Raw genomic sequence first — 19,503 nt, forward strand, 5'->3', positions numbered from 1 at the left:
AAATTCGTCCAAAATCTTGATGTCTCCAATCTCTTGTTTTGTACGTTTTTTCCACGTGTCTTGACATTCAATGTATCCCTGCAAAGTTTGGTGAAGATCTGAGTATGTAGTTTTTGACCTTATATGGAACCTCCTTTCTGAAAATTTGAAAATTCTTAAAAAATTCGTCCAAAATCTTGATGACCCCAATCTCTTGTTTTGTACGTTTTTTCCACGTGTCTTGACATCCAATGTATCCCTGCAAAGTTTGGTGAAGATCTGAGTTTGTAGTTTTTGACCTTATATGGAACCTCCTTTCTGAAAATTTGAGAATTCTTAAAAAATTCGTCCAAAATCTTGATGTCTCCAATCTCTTGTTTTGTACGTTTTTTCCACGTGTCTTGACATCCAATGTATCCATGCAAAGTTTGGTGAAGATCTGAGTATGTCGTTTTTGACCTTATCTGGAACCTCCCATCTGAAAATTTGAAAATTCTTAAAAAATTCGTCGAAAATCTTGATGTCTCCAATCTCTTGTTTTGTACGTTTTTTCCACGTGTCTTGACATGCAAAGTATCCCTGCAACGTTTGGTGAAGATCTGAGTATGTAGTTTTTGACCTTATCTGGAACCTCCTATCTGAAAATTTGAAAATTCTTCAAAAATTCGTCGAAAATCTTGATGTCTCCAATCTCTTGTTTTGTACGTTTTTTCCACGTGTCTTGACATCCAATGTATCCCTGCAATGTTTGGTTGAGATCTGAGTATGTAGTTTTTGACCTTATCTGGAACCTCCTATCTGAAAATTTGAAAATTCTTCAAAAATTCGTCCAAAATCTTGATGTCTCCAATCTCTTGTTTTGTACGTTTTTTCCACGTGTCTCGACCTCCAATGTATCCCAGCAAAGTTTGGTGAAGATCTGAGTATGTCGTTTTTGACCTTATCTGGAACATCCTTTCTGAAAATTTGAAAATTCTTAAAAAATTCGTCGAAAATCTTGATGTCTCCAATCTCTTGTTTTGTACGTTTTTTCCACGTGTCTTGACATCCAATGTATCCCTGCAAAGTTTGGTGAAGATCTGAGTATGTAGTTTTTGACCTTATATGGAACCTCCTATCTGAAAATTTGAAAATTCTTAAAAAATTCGTCCAAAATCTTGATGTCACCAATCCTATGTTTTGTATGTTTTTTCCACGTGTCTTGACATCCAATGTATCCATGCAAAGTTTGGTGAAGATCTGAGTATGTCGTTTTTGACCTTATCTGGAACCTCCCATCTGAAAATTTGAAAATTCTTAAAAAATTCGTCGAAAATCTTGATGTCTCCGATCTCTTGTTTTGTACGTTTTTTCCACGTGTCTTGACATGCAAAGTATTCCTGCAAAGTTTGGTGAAGATCTGACTATGTAGTTTTTGACCTCATCTGGAACCTCCTATCTGAAAATTTGAAAATTCTTTAAAAATTCGTCCAAAATATTGATGTCTCCAATCTCTTGTTTTGTACGTTTTTTCCACGTGTCTTGACATCCAATGTATCCCTGCAAAGTTTGGTGAAGATCTGAGTATGTAGTTTTTGACCTTATCTGGAACCTCCTATCTGAAAATTTGAAAATTCTTAAAAAATTCGTCCAAAATCTTGATGTCTCCAATCTCTTGTTTTGTACGTTTTTTCCACGTGTCTTGATATCCAATGTATCCCTGCAAAGTTTGGTGAAGATCTGAGTATGTCGTTTTTGACCTTATCTGGAACCTCCCACCTGAAAATTTGAAAATTCTTAAAAAATTCGTCGAAAATCTTGATGTCTCCGATCTCTTGTTTTGTACGTTTTTTCCACGTGTCTTGACATCCAATGTATCCCTGCAATGTTTGGTGAAGATCTGAGTATGTAGTTTTTGACCTTATCTGGAACCTCCCATCTGAAAATTTGAAAATTCCTAAAAAATCCGTCCAAAATCTTGATGACCCCAATCTCTTGTTTTGTACGTTTTTTCCACGTGTCTTGACATCCAATGTATCCCTGCAAAGTTTGGTGAAGATCTGAGTATGTAGTTTTTGATCTTATCTGGAACCTCCTATCTGAAAATTTGAAAATTCTTAAAAAATTCGTCCAAAATCTTGATGTCTCCAATCTCTTGTTTTGTACGTTTTTTCCACGTGTCTTGATATCCAATGTATCCCTGCAAAGTTTGGTGAAGATCTGAGTATGTCGTTTTTGACCTTATCTGGAACATCCTTTCTGAAAATTTGAAAATTGTTAAAAAATTCGTCCAAAATCTTGATGTCTCCTATCTCTTGTTTTGTACGTTTTTTCCACGTGTCTTGACATCCAATGTATCCCTGCAAAGTTTGGTGAAGATCTGAGTATGTAGTTTTTGACCTTATCTGGAACCTCCCATCTGAAAATTTGAAAATTCTTAAAAAATTCGACCAATATCTTGATGTCTCCAATCTCTTGTTTTGTACGTTTTTTCCACGTGTCTTGACACATAATGTATCCATGCAAAGTTTGGTGAAGATCTGAGTATGTAGTTTTTGACCTTATATGGAACCTCCTATCTGAAAATTTAAAAATTCTTAAAAAATTCGTCCAAAATCTTGATGTCTCCAATCTCTTGTTTTGTACGTTTTTTCCACGTGTCTTGACATCCAATGTATCCCTGCAAAGTTTGGTGAAGATCTGAGTATGTAGTTTTTGACCTTATCTGGAACCTCCCATCTGAAAATTTGAAAATTCCTAAAAAATCCGTCCAAAATCTTGATGACCCCAATCTCTTGTTTTGTACGTTTTTTCCACGTGTCTTGACATTCAATGTATCCCTGCAAAGTTTGGTGAAGATCTGAGTATGTAGTTTTTGACCTTATATGGAACCTCCTTTCTGAAAATTTGAAAATTCTTAAAAAATTCGTCCAAAATCTTGATGACCCCAATCTCTTGTTTTGTACGTTTTTTCCACGTGTCTTGACATCCAATGTATCCCTGCAAAGTTTGGTGAAGATCTGAGTTTGTAGTTTTTGACCTTATATGGAACCTCCTTTCTGAAAATTTGAGAATTCTTAAAAAATTCGTCCAAAATCTTGATGTCTCCAATCTCTTGTTTTGTACGTTTTTTCCACGTGTCTTGACATCCAATGTATCCATGCAAAGTTTGGTGAAGATCTGAGTATGTCGTTTTTGACCTTATCTGGAACCTCCCATCTGAAAATTTGAAAATTCTTAAAAAATTCGACGAAAATCTTGATGTCTCCAATCTCTTGTTTTGTACGTTTTTTCCACGTGTCTTGACATGCAAAGTATCCCTGCAACGTTTGGTGAAGATCTGAGTATGTAGTTTTTGACCTTATCTGGAACCTCCTATCTGAAAATTTGAAAATTCTTCAAAAATTCGTCGAAAATCTTGATGTCTCCAATCTCTTGTTTTGTACGTTTTTTCCACGTGTCTTGACATCCAATGTATCCCTGCAATGTTTGGTTGAGATCTGAGTATGTAGTTTTTGACCTTATCTGGAACCTCCTATCTGAAAATTTGAAAATTCTTCAAAAATTCGTCCAAAATCTTGATGTCTCCAATCTCTTGTTTTGTACGTTTTTTCCACGTGTCTCGACCTCCAATGTATCCCTGCAAAGTTTGGTGAAGATCTGAGTATGTCGTTTTTGACCTTATCTGGAACATCCTTTCTGAAAATTTGAAAATTCTTAAAAAATTCGTCGAAAATCTTGATGTCTCCAATCTCTTGTTTTGTACGTTTTTTCCACGTGTCTTGACATCCAATGTATCCCTGCAAAGTTTGGTGAAGATCTGAGTATGTAGTTTTTGACCTTATATGGAACCTCCTATCTGAAAATTTGAAAATTCTTAAAAAATTCGTCCAAAATCTTGATGTCACCAATCCTATGTTTTGTATGTTTTTTCCACGTGTCTTGACATCCAATGTATCCATGCAAAGTTTGGTGAAGATCTGAGTATGTCGTTTTTGACCTTATCTGGAACCTCCCATCTGAAAATTTGAAAATTCTTAAAAAATTCGTCGAAAATCTTGATGTCTCCGATCTCTTGTTTTGTACGTTTTTTCCACGTGTCTTGACATGCAAAGTATTCCTGCAAAGTTTGGTGAAGATCTGACTATGTAGTTTTTGACCTCATCTGGAACCTCCTATCTGAAAATTTGAAAATTCTTTAAAAATTCGTCCAAAATATTGATGTCTCCAATCTCTTGTTTTGTACGTTTTTTCCACGTGTCTTGACATCCAATGTATCCCTGCAATGTTTGGTGAAGATCTGAGTATGTAGTTTTTGACATTATCTGGAACCTCCCATCTGAAAATTTGAAAATTCCTAAAAAATCCGTCCAAAATCTTGATGACCCCAATCTCTTGTTTTGTACGTTTTTTCCACGTGTCTTGACATCCAATGTATCCCTGCAAAGTTTGGTGAAGATCTGAGTATGTAGTTTTTGACCTTATCTGGAACCTCCTATCTGAAAATTTGAAAATTCTTAAAAAATTCGTCCAAAATCTTGATGTCTCCAATCTCTTGTTTTGTACGTTTTTTCCACGTGTCTTGATATCCAATGTATCCCTGCAAAGTTTGGTGAAGATCTGAGTATGTCGTTTTTGACCTTATCTGGAACATCCTTTCTGAAAATTTGAAAATTGTTAAAAAATTCGTCCAAAATCTTGATGTCTCCAATCTCTTTTTTGTACGTTTTTTCCACGTGTCTTGACATCCAATGTATCCCTGCAAATTTTGGTGAAGATCTGAGTATGTAGTTTTTGACCTTATCTGGAACCTCCCATCTGAAAATTTGAAAATTCTTAAAAAATTCGACCAAAATCTTGATGTCTCCAATCTTTTGTTTTGTACGTTTTTTCCACGTGTCTTGACACATAATGTATCCATGCAAAGTTTGGTGAAGATCTGAGTATGTAGTTTTTGACCTTATATGGAACCTCCTATCTGAAAATTTGAAAATTCTTAAAAAATTCGTCCAAAATCTTGATGTCTCCAATCTCTTGTTTTGTACGTTTTTCCACGTGTCTTGACATCCAATGTATCCCTGCAAAGTTTGGTGAAGATCTGAGTATGTAGTTTTTGACCTTATCTGGAACCTCCCATCTGAAAATTTGAAAATTCCTAAAAAATCCGTGCAAAATCTTGATGACCCCAATCTCTTGTTTTGTACGTTTTTTCCACGTGTCTTGACATCCAATGTATCCATGCAAAGTTTGGTGAAGATCTGAGTATGTCGTTTTTGACCTTATCTGGAACCTCCCATCTGAAAATTTGAAAATTCTTAAAAAATTCGTCGAAAATCTTGATGTCTCCAATCTCTTGTTTTGTACATTTTTTCCACGTGTCTTGACATGCAAAGTATCCCTGCAACGTTTGGTGAAGATCTGAGTATGTAGTTTTTGACCTTATCTGGAACCTCCTATCTGAAAATTTGAAAATTCTTCAAAAATTCGTCGAAAATCTTGATGTCTCCAATCTCTTGTTTTGTACGTTTTTTCCACGTGTCTTGACATCCAATGTATCCCTGCAATGTTTGGTGGAGATCTGAGTATGTAGTTTTTGACCTTATCTGGGACCTCCTATCAGAAAATTTGAAAATTCTTCAAAAATTCGTCCGAAATCTTGATGTCTCCAATCTCTTGTTTTGTACGTTTTTTCCACTTGTCTCGACCTCCAATGTATCCCTGCAAAGTTTGGTGAAGATCTGAGTATGTCGTTTTTGACCTTATCTGGAACATCCTTTCTGAAAATTTGAAAATTCTTAAAAAATTCGTCGAAAATCTTGATGTCTCCAATCTCTTGTTTTGTACGTTTTTTCCACGTGTCTTGACATCCAATGTATCCATGCAAAGTTTGGTGAAGATCTGAGTATGTCGTTTTTGACCTTATCTGGAACCTCCCATCTGAAAATTTGAAAATTCTTAAAAAATTCGTCGAAAATCTTGATGTCTCCGATCTCTTGTTTTGTACGTTTTTTCCACGTGTCTTGACATGCAAAGTATTCCTGCAAAGTTTGGTGAAGATCTGACTATGTAGTTTTTGACCTCATCTGGAACCTCCTATCTGAAAATTTGAAAATTCTTTAAAAATTCGTCCAAAATATTGATGTCTCCAATCTCTTGTTTTGTACGTTTTTTCCACGTGTCTTGACATGCAAAGTATCCCTGCAACGTTTGGTGAAGATCTGAGTATGTAGTTTTTGACCTTATATGGAACCTCCTATCTGAAAATTTGAAAATTCTTAAAAAATTCGTCCAAAATCTTGATGTCACCAATCCTATGTTTTGTATGTTTTTTCCACGTGTCTTGACATCCAATGTATCCATGCAAAGTTTGGTGAAGATCTGAGTATGTCGTTTTTGACCTTATCTGGAACCTCCCATCTGAAAATTTGAAAATTCTTAAAAAATTCGTCGAAAATCTTGATGTCTCCGATCTCTTGTTTTGTACGTTTTTTCCACGTGTCTTGACATGCAAAGTATTCCTGCAAAGTTTGGTGAAGATCTGACTATGTAGTTTTTGACCTCATCTGGAACCTCCTATCTGAAAATTTGAAAATTCTTTAAAAATTCGTCCAAAATATTGATGTCTCCAATCTCTTGTTTTGTACGTTTTTTCCACGTGTCTTGACATCCAATGTATCCCTGCAATGTTTGGTGAAGATCTGAGTATGTAGTTTTTGACCTTATCTGGAACCTCCCATCTGAAAATTTGAAAATTCCTAAAAAATCCGTCCAAAATCTTGATGACCCCAATCTCTTGTTTTGTACGTTTTTTCCACGTGTCTTGACATCCAATGTATCCCTGCAAAGTTTGGTGAAGATCTGAGTATGTAGTTTTTGACCTTATCTGGAACCTCCTATCTGAAAATTTGAAAATTCTTAAAAAATTCGTCCAAAATCTTGATGTCTCCAATCTCTTGTTTTGTACGTTTTTTCCACGTGTCTTGATATCCAATGTATCCCTGCAAAGTTTGGTGAAGATCTGAGTATGTCGTTTTTGACCTTATCTGGAACCTCCCACCTGAAAATTTGAAAATTCTTAAAAAATTCGTCGAAAATCTTGATGTCTCCGATCTCTTGTTTTGTACGTTTTTTCCACGTGTCTTGACATCCAATGTATCCCTGCAATGTTTGGTGAAGATCTGAGTATGTTGTTTTTGACCTTATCTGGAACCTCCCATCTGAAAATTTGAAAATTCCTAAAAAATCCGTCCAAAATCTTGATGACCCCAATCTCTTGTTTTGTACGTTTTTTCCACGTGTCTTGACATCCAATGTATCCCTGCAAAGTTTGGTGAAGATCTGAGTATGTAGTTTTTGATCTTATCTGGAACCTCCTATCTGAAAATTTGAAAATTCTTAAAAAATTCGTCCAAAATCTTGATGTCTCCAATCTCTTGTTTTGTACGTTTTTTCCACGTGTCTTGATATCCAATGTATCCCTGCAAAGTTTGGTGAAGATCTGAGTATGTCGTTTTTGACCTTATCTGGAACATCCTTTCTGAAAATTTGAAAATTGTTAAAAAATTCGTCCAAAATCTTGATGTCTCCTATCTCTTGTTTTGTACGTTTTTTCCACGTGTCTTGACATCCAATGTATCCCTGCAAAGTTTGGTGAAGATCTGAGTATGTAGTTTTTGACCTTATCTGGAACCTCCCATCTGAAAATTTGAAAATTCTTAAAAAATTCGACCAATATCTTGATGTCTCCAATCTCTTGTTTTGTACGTTTTTTCCACGTGTCTTGACACATAATGTATCCATGCAAAGTTTGGTGAAGATCTGAGTATGTAGTTTTTGACCTTATATGGAACCTCCTATCTGAAAATTTAAAAATTCTTAAAAAATTCGTCCAAAATCTTGATGTCTCCAATCTCTTGTTTTGTACGTTTTTTCCACGTGTCTTGACATCCAATGTATCCCTGCAAAGTTTGGTGAAGATCTGAGTATGTAGTTTTTGACCTTATCTGGAACCTCCCATCTGAAAATTTGAAAATTCCTAAAAAATCCGTCCAAAATCTTGATGACCCCAATCTCTTGTTTTGTACGTTTTTTCCACGTGTCTTGACATTCAATGTATCCCTGCAAAGTTTGGTGAAGATCTGAGTATGTAGTTTTTGACCTTATATGGAACCTCCTTTCTGAAAATTTGAAAATTCTTAAAAAATTCGTCCAAAATCTTGATGACCCCAATCTCTTGTTTTGTACGTTTTTTCCACGTGTCTTGACATCCAATGTATCCCTGCAAAGTTTGGTGAAGATCTGAGTTTGTAGTTTTTGACCTTATATGGAACCTCCTTTCTGAAAATTTGAGAATTCTTAAAAAATTCGTCCAAAATCTTGATGTCTCCAATCTCTTGTTTTGTACGTTTTTTCCACGTGTCTTGACATCCAATGTATCCATGCAAAGTTTGGTGAAGATCTGAGTATGTCGTTTTTGACCTTATCTGGAACCTCCCATCTGAAAATTTGAAAATTCTTAAAAAATTCGTCGAAAATCTTGATGTCTCCAATCTCTTGTTTTGTACGTTTTTTCCACGTGTCTTGACATGCAAAGTATCCCTGCAACGTTTGGTGAAGATCTGAGTATGTAGTTTTTGACCTTATCTGGAACCTCCTATCTGAAAATTTGAAAATTCTTCAAAAATTCGTCGAAAATCTTGATGTCTCCAATCTCTTGTTTTGTACGTTTTTTCCACGTGTCTTGACATCCAATGTATCCCTGCAATGTTTGGTTGAGATCTGAGTATGTAGTTTTTGACCTTATCTGGAACCTCCTATCTGAAAATTTGAAAATTCTTCAAAAATTCGTCCAAAATCTTGATGTCTCCAATCTCTTGTTTTGTACGTTTTTTCCACGTGTCTCGACCTCCAATGTATCCCTGCAAAGTTTGGTGAAGATCTGAGTATGTCGTTTTTGACCTTATCTGGAACATCCTTTCTGAAAATTTGAAAATTCTTAAAAAATTCGTCGAAAATCTTGATGTCTCCAATCTCTTGTTTTGTACGTTTTTTCCACGTGTCTTGACATCCAATATATCCCTGCAAAGTTTGGTGAAGATCTGAGTATGTAGTTTTTGACCTTATATGGAACCTCCTATCTGAAAATTTGAAAATTCTTAAAAAATTCGTCCAAAATCTTGATGTCACCAATCCTATGTTTTGTATGTTTTTTCCACGTGTCTTGACATCCAATGTATCCATGCAAAGTTTGGTGAAGATCTGAGTATGTCGTTTTTGACCTTATCTGGAACCTCCCATCTGAAAATTTGAAAATTCTTAAAAAATTCGTCGAAAATCTTGATGTCTCCGATCTCTTGTTTTGTACGTTTTTTCCACGTGTCTTGACATGCAAAGTATTCCTGCAAAGTTTGGTGAAGATCTGACTATGTAGTTTTTGACCTCATCTGGAACCTCCTATCTGAAAATTGAAAATTCTTTAAAAATTCGTCCAAAATATTGATGTCTCCAATCTCTTGTTTTGTACGTTTTTTCCACGTGTCTTGACATCCAATGTATCCCTGCAATGTTTGGTGAAGATCTGAGTATGTAGTTTTTGACCTTATCTGGAACCTCCCATCTGAAAATTTGAAAATTCCTAAAAAATCCGTCCAAAATCTTGATGACCCCAATCTCTTGTTTTGTACGTTTTTTCCACGTGTCTTGACATCCAATGTATCCCTGCAAAGTTTGGTGAAGATCTGAGTATGTAGTTTTTGACCTTATCTGGAACCTCCTATCTGAAAATTTGAAAATTCTTAAAAAATTCGTCCAAAATCTTGATGTCTCCAATCTCTTGTTTTTTACGTTTTTTCCACGTGTCTTGATATCCAATGTATCCCTGCAAAGTTTGGTGAAGATCTGAGTATGTCGTTTTTGACCTTATCTGGAACATCCTTTCTGAAAATTTGAAAATTGTTAAAAAATTCGTCCAAAATCTTGATGTCTCCAATCTCTTGTTTTGTACGTTTTTTCCACGTGTCTTGACATCCAATATATCCCTGCAAAGTTTGGTGAAGATCTGAGTATGTAGTTTTTGACCTTATATGGAACCTCCTATCTGAAAATTTGAAAATTCTTAAAAAATTCGTCCAAAATCTTGATGTCACCAATCCTATGTTTTGTATGTTTTTTCCACGTGTCTTGACATCCAATGTATCCATGCAAAGTTTGGTGAAGATCTGAGTATGTCGTTTTTGACCTTATCTGGAACCTCCCATCTGAAAATTTGAAAATTCTTAAAAAATTCGTCGAAAATCTTGATGTCTCCGATCTCTTGTTTTGTACGTTTTGTCCACGTGTCTTGACATGCAAAGTATTCCTGCAAAGTTTGGTGAAGATCTGACTATGTAGTTTTTGACCTCATCTGGAACCTCCTATCTGAAAATTGAAAATTCTTTAAAAATTCGTCCAAAATATTGATGTCTCCAATCTCTTGTTTTGTACGTTTTTTCCACGTGTCTTGACATCCAATGTATCCCTGCAATGTTTGGTGAAGATCTGAGTATGTAGTTTTTGACCTTATCTGGAACCTCCCATCTGAAAATTTGAAAATTCCTAAAAAATCCGTCCAAAATCTTGATGACCCCAATCTCTTGTTTTGTACGTTTTTTCCACGTGTCTTGACATCCAATGTATCCCTGCAAAGTTTGGTGAAGATCTGAGTATGTAGTTTTTGACCTTATCTGGAACCTCCTATCTGAAAATTTGAAAATTCTTAAAAAATTCGTCCAAAATCTTGATGTCTCCAATCTCTTGTTTTGTACGTTTTTTCCACGTGTCTTGATATCCAATGTATCCCTGCAAAGTTTGGTGAAGATCTGAGTATGTCGTTTTTGACCTTATCTGGAACATCCTTTCTGAAAATTTGAAAATTGTTAAAAAATTCGTCCAAAATCTTGATGTCTCCAATCTCTTTTTTGTACGTTTTTTCCACGTGTCTTGACATCCAATGTATCCCTGCAAATTTTGGTGAAGATCTGAGTATGTAGTTTTTGACCTTATCTGGAACCTCCCATCTGAAAATTTGAAAATTCTTAAAAAATTCGACCAAAATCTTGATGTCTCCAATCTTTTGTTTTGTACGTTTTTTCCACGTGTCTTGACACATAATGTATCCATGCAAAGTTTGGTGAAGATCTGAGTATGTAGTTTTTGACCTTATATGGAACCTCCTATCTGAAAATTTGAAAATTCTTAAAAAATTCGTCCAAAATCTTGATGTCTCCAATCTCTTGTTTTGTACGTTTTTCCACGTGTCTTGACATCCAATGTATCCCTGCAAAGTTTGGTGAAGATCTGAGTATGTAGTTTTTGACCTTATCTGGAACCTCCCATCTGAAAATTTGAAAATTCCTAAAAAATCCGTGCAAAATCTTGATGACCCCAATCTCTTGTTTTGTACGTTTTTTCCACGTGTCTTGACATCCAATGTATCCATGCAAAGTTTGGTGAAGATCTGAGTATGTCGTTTTTGACCTTATCTGGAACCTCCCATCTGAAAATTTGAAAATTCTTAAAAAATTCGTCGAAAATCTTGATGTCTCCAATCTCTTGTTTTGTACGTTTTTTCCACGTGTCTTGACATGCAAAGTATCCCTGCAACGTTTGGTGAAGATCTGAGTATGTAGTTTTTGACCTTATCTGGAACCTCCTATCTGAAAATTTGAAAATTCTTCAAAAATTCGTCGAAAATCTTGATGTCTCCAATCTCTTGTTTTGTACGTTTTTTCCACGTGTCTTGACATCCAATGTATCCCTGCAATGTTTGGTGGAGATCTGAGTATGTAGTTTTTGACCTTATCTGGGACCTCCTATCAGAAAATTTGAAAATTCTTCAAAAATTCGTCCAAAATCTTGATGTCTCCAATCTCTTGTTTTGTACGTTTTTTCCACGTGTCTCGACCTCCAATGTATCCCTGCAAAGTTTGGTGAAGATCTGAGTATGTCGTTTTTGACCTTATCTGGAACATCCTTTCTGAAAATTTGAAAATTCTTAAAAAATTCGTCGAAAATCTTGATGTCTCCAATCTCTTGTTTTGTACGTTTTTTCCACGTGTCTTGACATCCAATGTATCCCTGCAAAGTTTGGTGAAGATCTGAGTATGTAGTTTTTGACCTTATATGGAACCTCCCATCTGAAAATTTGAAAATTCCTAAAAAATCCGTCCAAAATCTTGATGACCCAAATCTCTTGTTTTGTAATTTTTTTTCCACGTGTCTTGACATCCAATGTATCCCTGCAAAGTTTGGTGAAGATCTGAGTATGTAGTTTTTGATCTTATCTGGAACCTCCTATCTGAAAATTTGAAAATTCTTAAAAAATTCGTCCAAAATCTTGATGTCTCCAATCTCTTGTTTTGTACGTTTTTTCCACGTGTCTTGATATCCAATGTATCCCTGCAAAGTTTGGTGAAGATCTGAGTATGTAGTTTTTGACCTTATCTGGAACCTCCCATCTGAAAATTTGAAAATTCTTAAAAAATTCGACCAATATCTTGATGTCTCCAATCTCTTGTTTTGTACGTTTTTTCCACGTGTCTTGACACATAATGTATCCATGCAAAGTTTGGTGAAGATCTGAGTATGTAGTTTTTGACCTTATATGGAACCTCCTATCTGAAAATTTAAAAATTCTTAAAAAATTCGTCCAAAATCTTGATGTCTCCAATCTCTTGTTTTGTACGTTTTTTCCACGTGTCTTGACATCCAATGTATCCCTGCAAAGTTTGGTGAAGATCTGAGTATGTAGTTTTTGACCTTATCTGGAACCTCCCATCTGAAAATTTGAAAATTCTTAAAAAATTCGACCAAAACCTTGATGTCTCCAATCTTTTGTTTTGTACGTTTTTTCCACGTGTCTTGACACATAATGTATCCATGCAAAGTTTGGTGAAGATCTGAGTATGTAGTTTTTGACCTTATATGGAACCTCCTATCTGAAAATTTGAAAATTCTTAAAAAATTCGTCCAAAATCTTGATGTCTCCAATCTCTTGTTTTGTACGTTTTTTCCACGTGTCTTGACATCCAATGTATCCCTGCAAAGTTTGGTGAAGATCTGAGTATGTAGTTTTTGACCTTATCTGGAACCTCCCATCTGAAAATTTGAAAATTCCTAAAAAATCCGTGCAAAATCTTGATGACCCCAATCTCTTGTTTTGTACGTTTTTTCCACGTGTCTTGACATCCAATGTATTCCTGCAATGTTTGGTGAAGATCTGAGTATATAGTTTTTGACCTTATATGGAACCTCCTATCTGAAAATTTGAAAATTCTTAAAAAATTCGACCAAAATCTTGATGTTCCGAATCCTATGTTTTGTATGTTTTTTCCACGTGTCTTGACATCCAATGTATCCATGCAAAGTTTGGTGAAGATCTGAGTATGTAGTTTTTGACCTTATATTGAACCTCCCATCTGAAAATTTGAAAATTCTTAAAAAATTCGTCCAAAATCTTGATGACCCCAATCTCTTGTTTTGTACGTTTTTTCCACGTGTCTTGACATCCAAAGTATCCCTGCAAAGTTTGGTGAAGATCTGAGTATGTAGTTTTTGACCTTATATGGAACCTCCTTTCTGAAAATTTAAGAATTCTTAAAAAATTCGTCCAAAATCTTGATGTCTCCAATCTCTTGTTTTGTACGTTTTTTCCACGTGTCTTGACATCCAATGTATTCCTGCAATGTTTGGTGGAGATCTGAGTATGTAGTTTTAGGCCTTATCTGGAACCTCCTATCTGAAAATTTGAAAATTCTTCAAAAATTCGTCCAAAATCTTGATGTCTCCAATCTCTTGTTTTGTACGTTTTTTCCACGTGTCTCGACCTCCAATGGATCCCTGCAAAGTTTGGTGAAGATCTGAGTATGTCGTTTTTGACCTTATCTGGAACATCCTTTCTGAAAATTTGAAAATTCTTAAAAAATTCGTCGAAAATCTTGATGTCTCCAATCTCTTGTTTTGTACGTTTTTTCCACGTGTCTTGACATCCAATGTATCCCTGCAAAGTTTGGTGAAGATCTGAGTATGTAGTTTTTGACCTTATATGGAACCTCCTATCTGAAAATTTGAAAATTCTTAAAAAATTCGTCCAAAATCTTGATGTCTCCAATCTCTTGTTTTGTACGTTTTTTCCACGTGTCTCGACCTCCAATGGATCCCTGCAAAGTTTGGTGAAGATCTGAGTATGTCGTTTTTGACCTTATCTGGAACCTCCCATCTGAAAATTTGAAAAATTCTTAAAAAATTCGTCGAAAATCTTGATGTCTCCGATCTCTTGTTTTGTACGTTTTTTCCACGTGTCTTGACATGCAAAGTATTCCTGCAAAGTTTGGTGAAGATCTGAGTATGTAGTTTTTGACCTCATCTGGAACCTCCTATCTGAAAATTTGAAAATTCTTAAAAAATTCGTCCAAAATCTTGATGACCCCAATCTCTTGTTTTGTACGTTTTTTCCACGTGTCTTGACATCCAATGTATCCCTGCAAAGTTTGGTGAAGATCTGAGTATGTAGTTTTTGATCTTATCTGGAACCTCCTATCTGAAAATTTGAAAATTCTTAAAAAATTCGTCCAAAATCTTGATGTCTCCAATCTCTTGTTTTGTACGTTTTTTCCACGTGTCTTGATATCCAATGTATCCCTGCAAAGTTTGGTGAAGATCTGAGTATGTCGTTTTTGACCTTATCTGGAACATCCTTTCTGAAAATTTGAAAATTGTTAAAAAATTCGTCCAAAATCTTGATGTCTCCTATCTCTTGTTTTGTACGTTTTTTCCACGTGTCTTGACATCCAATGTATCCCTGCAAAGTTTGGTGAAGATCTGAGTATGTAGTTTTTGACCTTATCTGGAACCTCCCATCTGAAAATTTGAAAATTCTTAAAAAATTCGACCAATATCTTGATGTCTCCAATCTCTTGTTTTGTACGTTTTTTCCACGTGTCTTGACACATAATGTATCCATGCAAAGTTTGGTGAAGATCTGAGTATGTAGTTTTTGACCTTATATGGAACCTCCTATCTGAAAATTTAAAAATTCTTAAAAAATTCGTCCAAAATCTTGATGTCTCCAATCTCTTGTTTTGTACGTTTTTTCCACGTGTCTTGACATCCAATGTATCCCTGCAAAGTTTGGTGAAGATCTGAGTATGTCGTTTTTGACCTTATCTGGAACCTCCCATCTGAAAATTTGAAAATTCTTAAAAAATTCGACCAAAATCTTGATGTCTCCAATCTCTTGTTTTGTACGTTTTTTCCACGTGTCTTGACATGCAAAGTATCCCTGCAACGTTTGGTGAAGATCTGAGTATGTAGTTTTTGACCTTATCTGGAACCTCCTATCTGAAAATTTGAAAATTCTTCAAAAATTCGTCGAAAATCTTGATGTCTCCAATCTCTTGTTTTGTACGTTTTTTCCACGTGTCTTGACATCCAATGTATCCCTGCAATGTTTGGTTGAGATCTGAGTATGTAGTTTTTGACCTTATCTGGAACCTCCTATCTGAAAATTTGAAAATTCTTCAAAAATTCGTCCAAAATCTTGATGTCTCCAATCTCTTGTTTTGTACGTTTTTTCCACGTGTCTCGACCTCCAATGTATCCCTGCAAAGTTTGGTGAAGATCTGAGTATGTCGTTTTTGACCTTATCTGGAACATCCTTTCTGAAAATTTGAAAATTCTTAAAAAATTCGTCGAAAATCTTGATGTCTCCAATCTCTTGTTTTGTACGTTTTTTCCACGTGTCTTGACATCCAATGTATCCCTGCAAAGTTTGGTGAAGATCTGAGTATGTAGTTTTTGACCTTATATGGAACCTCCTATCTGAAAATTTGAAAATTCTTAAAAAATTCGTCCAAAATCTTGATGTCACCAATCCTATGTTTTGTATGTTTTTTCCACGTGTCTTGACATCCAATGTATCCATGCAAAGTTTGGTGAAGATCTGAGTATGTCGTTTTTGACCTTATCTGGAACCTCCCATCTGAAAATTTGAAAATTCTTAAAAAATTCGTCGAAAATCTTGATGTCTCCGATCTCTTGTTTTGTACGTTTTTTCCACGTGTCTTGACATGCAAAGTATTCCTGCAAAGTTTGGTGAAGATCTGACTATGTAGTTTTTGACCTCATCTGGAACCTCCTATCTGAAAATTTGAAAATTCTTTAAAAATTCGTCCAAAATATTGATGTCTCCAATCTCTTGTTTTGTACGTTTTTTCCACGTGTCTTGACATCCAATGTATCCCTGCAATGTTTGGTGAAGATCTGAGTATGTAGTTTTTGACCTTATCTGGAACCTCCCATCTGAAAATTTGAAAATTCCTAAAAAATCCGTCCAAAATCTTGATGACCCCAATCTCTTGTTTTGTACGTTTTTTCCACGTGTCTTGACATCCAATGTATCCCTGCAAAGTTTGGTGAAGATCTGAGTATGTAGTTTTTGACCTTATCTGGAACCTCCTATCTGAAAATTTGAAAATTCTTAAAAAATTCGTCCAAAATCTTGATGTCTCCAATCTCTTGTTTTGTACGTTTTTTCCACGTGTCTTGATATCCAATGTATCCCTGCAAAGTTTGGTGAAGATCTGAGTATGTCGTTTTTGACCTTATCTGGAACATCCTTTCTGAAAATTTGAAAATTGTTAAAAAATTCGTCCAAAATCTTGATGTCTCCAATCTCTTTTTTGTACGTTTTTTCCACGTGTCTTGACATCCAATGTATTCCTGCAAATTTTGGTGAAGATCTGAGTATGTAGTTTTTGACCTTATCTGGAACCTCCCATCTGAAAATTTGAAAATTCTTAAAAAATTCGACCAAAATCTTGATGTCTCCAATCTTTTGTTTTGTACGTTTTTTCCACGTGTCTTGACACATAATGTATCCATGCAAAGTTTGGTGAAGATCTGAGTATGTAGTTTTTGACCTTATATGGAACCTCCTATCTGAAAATTTGAAAATTCTTAAAAAATTCGTCCAAAATCTTGATGTCTCCAATCTCTTGTTTTGTACGTTTTTCCACGTGTCTTGACATCCAATGTATCCCTGCAAAGTTTGGTGAAGATCTGAGTATGTAGTTTTTGACCTTATCTGGAACCTCCCATCTGAAAATTTGAAAATTCCTAAAAAATCCGTGCAAAATCTTGATGACCCCAATCTCTTGTTTTGTACGTTTTTTCCACGTGTCTTGACATCCAATGTATCCATGCAAAGTTTGGTGAAGATCTGAGTATGTCGTTTTTGACCTTATCTGGAACCTCCCATCTGAAAATTTGAAAATTCTTAAAAAATTCGTCGAAAATCTTGATGTCTCCAATCTCTTGTTTTGTACGTTTTTTCCACGTGTCTTGACATGCAAAGTATCCCTGCAACGTTTGGTGAAGATCTGAGTATGTAGTTTTTGACCTTATCTGGAACCTCCTATCTGAAAATTTGAAAATTCTTCAAAAATTCGTCGAAAATCTTGATGTCTCCAATCTCTTGTTTTGTACGTTTTTTCCACGTGTCTTGACATCCAATGTATCCCTGCAATGTTTGGTGGAGATCTGAGTATGTAGTTTTTGACCTTATCTGGGACCTCCTATCAGAAAATTTGAAAATTCTTCAAAAATTCGTCCGAAATCTTGATGTCTCCAATCTCTTGTTTTGTACGTTTTTTCCACTTGTCTCGACCTCCAATGTATCCCTGCAAAGTTTGGTGAAGATCTGAGTATGTCGTTTTTGACCTTATCTGGAACATCCTTTCTGAAAATTTGAAAATTCTTAAAAAATTCGTCGAAAATCTTGATGTCTCCAATCTCTTGTTTTGTACGTTTTTTCCACGTGTCTTGACATCCAATGTATCCATGCAAAGTTTGGTGAAGATCTGAGTATGTCGTTTTTGACCTTATCTGGAACCTCCCATCTGAAAATTTGAAAATTCTTAAAAAATTCGTCGAAAATCTTGATGTCTCCGATCTCTTGTTTTGTACGTTTTTTCCACGTGTCTTGACATGCAAAGTATTCCTGCAAAGTTTGGTGAAGATCTGACTATGTAGTTTTTGACCTCATCTGGAACCTCCTATCTGAAAATTTGAAAATTCTTTAAAAATTCGTCCAAAATATTGATGTCTCCAATCTCTTGTTTTGTACGTTTTTTCCACGTGTCTTGACATGCAAAGTATCCCTGCAACGTTTGGTGAAGATCTGAGTATGTAGTTTTTGACCTTATATGGAACCTCCTATCTGAAAATTTGAAAATTCTTAAAAAATTCGTCCAAAATCTTGATGTCACCAATCCTATGTTTTGTATGTTTTTTCCACGTGTCTTGACATCCAATGTATCCATGCAAAGTTTGGTGAAGATCTGAGTATGTCGTTTTTGACCTTATCTGGAACCTCCCATCTGAAAATTTGAAAATTCTTAAAAAATTCGTCGAAAATCTTGATGTCTCCGATCTCTTGTTTTGTACGTTTTTTCCACGTGTCTTGACATGCAAAGTATTCCTGCAAAGTTTGGTGAAGATCTGACTATGTAGTTTTTGACCTCATCTGGAACCTCCTATCTGAAAATTTGAAAATTCTTTAAAAATTCGTCCAAAATATTGATGTCTCCAATCTCTTGTTTTGTACGTTTTTTCCACGTGTCTTGACATCCAATGTATCCCTGCAATGTTTGGTGAAGATCTGAGTATGTAGTTTTTGACCTTATCTGGAACCTCCCATCTGAAAATTTGAAAATTCCTAAAAAATCCGTCCAAAATCTTGATGACCCCAATCTCTTGTTTTGTACGTTTTTTCCACGTGTCTTGACATCCAATGTATCCCTGCAAAGTTTGGTGAAGATCTGAGTATGTAGTTTTTGACCTTATCTGGAACCTCCTATCTGAAAATTTGAAAATTCTTAAAAAATTCGTCCAAAATCTTGATGTCTCCAATCTCTTGTTTTGTACGTTTTTTCCACGTGTCTTGATATCCAATGTATCCCTGCAAAGTTTGGTGAAGATCTGAGTATGTCGTTTTTGACCTTATCTGGAACCTCCCACCTGAAAATTTGAAAATTCTTAAAAAATTCGTCGAAAATCTTGATGTCTCCGATCTCTTGTTTTGTACGTTTTTTCCACGTGTCTTGACATCCAATGTATCCCTGCAATGTTTGGTGAAGATCTGAGTATGTAGTTTTTGACCTTATCTGGAACCTCCCATCTGAAAATTTGAAAATTCCTAAAAAATCCGTCCAAAATCTTGATGACCCCAATCTCTTGTTTTGTACGTTTTTTCCACGTGTCTTGACATCCAATGTATCCCTGCAAAGTTTGGTGAAGATCTGAGTATGTAGTTTTTGATCTTATCTGGAACCTCCTATCTGAAAATTTGAAAATTCTTAAAAAATTCGTCCAAAATCTTGATGTCTCCAATCTCTTGTTTTGTACGTTTTTTCCACGTGTCTTGATATCCAATGTATCCCTGCAAAGTTTGGTGAAGATCTGAGTATGTCGTTTTTGACCTTATCTGGAACATCCTTTCTGAAAATTTGA

This window comes from Lepisma saccharinum, chromosome 24 (genome assembly GCF_977018435.1).
Source record: "Lepisma saccharinum chromosome 24, izLepSacc3.1, whole genome shotgun sequence".
Lineage (NCBI taxonomy): Eukaryota > Metazoa > Arthropoda > Insecta > Zygentoma > Lepismatidae > Lepisma > Lepisma saccharinum.